This window comes from Geospiza fortis, unplaced genomic scaffold (genome assembly GCF_000277835.1).
Source record: "Geospiza fortis unplaced genomic scaffold, GeoFor_1.0 scaffold27, whole genome shotgun sequence".
Taxonomy (NCBI): Eukaryota; Metazoa; Chordata; class Aves; order Passeriformes; family Thraupidae; genus Geospiza; species Geospiza fortis.
The window spans coordinates 826354-829791 of record NW_005054329.1 but is presented as its reverse complement, the minus strand read 5'-3'; positions in this window follow the sequence as shown (position 1 = coordinate 829791).

The window sequence follows — 3438 nt, the reverse complement described above, 5'->3', positions numbered from 1 at the left end:
TACGATGTCTATATACAAAATTTATATATACACACATACGCCATGTTGGGTGGATTCCACAAGGTGCTGCAGATCATTTGTGGTTGTACTAAAGGTTATGGCTCTCCTGCCACTGTAATTTGCTCTTTCCAGGGACTTACCCTTGGACCTTGAAGTAATTGATAACTGCTTCCAGGTACAGGAGCCCTTAGTTAGCCAGGGGAATGGTATCCCTGTATGTATTACAGTGATAAGATCCATGTATTACTGTGAAGCTGATCCTGGCCTTTCTGTCTGGTAGGAGGTCCCCAGTTGCTAAAACGTGGGATTGTATGTGGAGGCTAAAGATGCAGGAAGCCTTTAATGCAGCAGCAAGTGAGAGGCAGGTTATCTGTTGCCCTGCGTGCTGTTCCTCTACCAGCAGCGTTCAGCTTGCATGGAAAAAGGGAATTGAGTTTTCCCCAGCTCACTGCCTTCCAACCAAATGCTTTTGCTTTGCTTTAGCTTTTGCTTTGATGAAGCTATTCCTTTTTTGGTTCCATCTCTGTGGAAAAGAAAAGAGTATGCTGTTTCCAAGCATAGGAGTGATGATGATGATGATGATTCCACTCATGTGGGCTGGTGAAGCTCTGGGACATTGCTTGTGAACTGATTGGGAAAGCCTTGGTGGTCCTCACCTTTGTTCAGGCTGAAGGGGGGAGTCCTTGCTTGTGACCTGAGAGGCTTCTACCATTTGCAGCCCTTCGAGAAGTTCTGTTTGCTTTTTACCAAGGTAGATCTCATCAGAGAAGAATGCACTTTTTAAAAGAAGAAGCTGGAATGTAGGAGAATATAGGCCTTAAAAATTAGTTCAGAAGCTGAACTTAACAGCAATGACTGTCCAAGAGAAAAATTAGTTTTTGAGGTTCCTAATTCTCCTCTTACCTGCTGATCTTTGTTAGAAGGTCCAGTGAAGGGACGTTCAAAGATAAAGATTTCACTCCTGTTGTGTTGGGAGGAGTATGGAATTGTACTGTGGAAGCAGAGGGCTCATACCCTCTGTCTGCTCTAGCTGTAGCTAGGACGAGTGTCTGCTCTTGGATTTTGAGCCAGCCCCTTCTTTCCCACCCAAAGAACTGCATTCAATATGAAAATGTTGATATTTTCCCCTCCAAGTAAAAGCTTGTCTTGTTTGAACTAAGTCATTCTGAACTTGTGCTACTGTGTGCTCTGTGCTATGGTCGTAGGTACCTCTCGGTGTATGCTTGTGTGTACTGAAGAAAATCTGGTTTTGTATCTCGCAGTCCTCAATGTGGAAGCCAAGCAAAGACTGAACCATTTTTAAGTGAGAAGAGAACAAATCCTTTTTCTTCTCAGGCCTGATGCCTTCCCTCTTGTCTCGCTCTCCCTTTCTCCATGTATCTTTATTGCTTATATTAGCGGAGAAGACTTGCCAGCACCAGGCAATGCCAAACTAAAGGGGTGAATTCTGCATGTAAAACATTGAGAGGACAAGGTGAACTGGACCAGCTGTGTCCTTACAGGACTGCTCCTGCCTGGCTCCCTACTCCCTGCATGTGGTGTGCTCAGATGAATCCTGCTCCCACAGTAGGTTTGTGCTCCTGCTCAAATTGGCTTTGGAACATCTTGCCAAAGTTACTGCTGTTGCCTTTTTTTCCCCTTTGACTTCTCAAAATAACAGTATCAGGGCAATGCAGGGTTATGAGTCTTTAACGCTCTGGTTTTTCATTCCTCTTGGGATGTGATGTGTCATCTTGCTTTGTGCACCAGCTAAATGGAGCACTAACTTCCATGAGCTGCGCAAACAGGACTTGCTCCCTGGAGTGCTTTCTTGAGAAGTTTCAGGACCTTTCTTTGAGTAGTTCATCAAAATAAATGTCTGTCAAGTCATGACTGACTAAACCCCTCAAGACTGTTCCCCAGGGAGATGTGCAGAGATGCCTTTAAAGGATCATAGGAAATAGATGGGGGCAACAGGAAATCTGGCTTCAATTAATCATCTTCAGAAGCTACAGTTTGAGTATCTCTGGTCAGGCTTCTCCCCTCAGGATGGGGTGGAAGTGCTGTTCCATAGCCCACCCCTGGCTTGAGTTAGGAAGTACCTCCCTTGCCTCACTGCCTCCCGTGTCCTGTAACCATGCTGTGCTGCAAGTCTGCTCTTCCCAAAGCTAAAAATCTTGGAATCTGTCTGAACAAGTGTTTTGTCTTGCGGTTTCTTTTGTAAAAGCTTTACCTGTGTTCGATTCCTCAGTAACTGTCAGTGATGCAGCTCAGTGGTGCAGCAGCGGCCGAGCCTCACTTAATCCTGGTGGTGCTGGGGGCTGCTCCTGGGGCTGAGGGAGCTCTGCAGGCAGGAACACTTAAATGAACAAGGGAAAAAAATTAATACAGAGAGCTGAAAACTGCTCTGTGCACCTCGTAATGTCAGACTGGACAGAGCAGCCAGGCAAAGCTCTCCAGAGCAGATGATACACTGCTGAAGGGGCTCTCCTGTATTTGTAACGTTGGACTTTAGAGCAATACTGTTCTGTGACCAAATGTATTCAGGTGCTTTGAAGATCAATAGGGATCTGCTCGCTAGAGCAGAGGATACACATAACTGCTTCAGATTTAGGAGTGCCAGCCACTTTTTGTTTCCTGTCTAAACCATTGCCAAGACTGAGGAGAGTTAGTTCAGGATTTCTGAATCTGACTTTTTTGGGGTTAAGGACTGTCTCTGAATTGTGCCCAGAGGCATGCACAGATGTTTTGTTCCTGGTTTGATTCATTCTGGGAGCAGACCCCAGCACAGCTGGCTGGCCTGCAGGAGCCCCAGAGCAGAACAGATCTCACCAGCTCAGTCCCAGCAGCTGCTCCTTCCAGAACAAACCCTGCTGGGAGGATCTGCCCCTTGACTTCACAGATTGCTTTTGGCATGTGTTGGTGATGGTTCTGCCATTGAACTGGTTTGTTGGGAGCAGGATTCTGCCTCATGCAGGCTGAAAAGCACAAGTGGCTTCTGCCCTGGGCCAGGCCCAGCGAGAAGAGGAGGGGAGCGCAGGTGGGAGCGTTCTGGGAATGCAGAGGGACCGTGCCACGGGCAGCCCAGCTGCGGAGGCACACAGAGCGTTTTGCCTCTCTGAGAATCAAATTATTTATTACCAAAAGTAATTTTATAGTGAATTGGTTTAAAGTTATTTTACAGCTGTGTGCCTGTATATCGTATTTTGGTAAAAACGGATATTTTCCTTAAAATATATAGAGATATATAAATAAACTTTTTTTGGAGCAAATGGACTTTTTTGCAAGGGATCTGTAATCGCCAAAGCAGTGTGATGCCAGAAAGCGACTCTGCCGTTGTTCGGGGAGAGAAGGAGCGTGTTTGTGTTTCTGCTGGACACTGCGGGGAGAAGCGAACCGCGATGGACCCGGGCCCTGCCGCCTGTCCCGCTCCGGCCGGGCACCACCGACCAGCGCCAG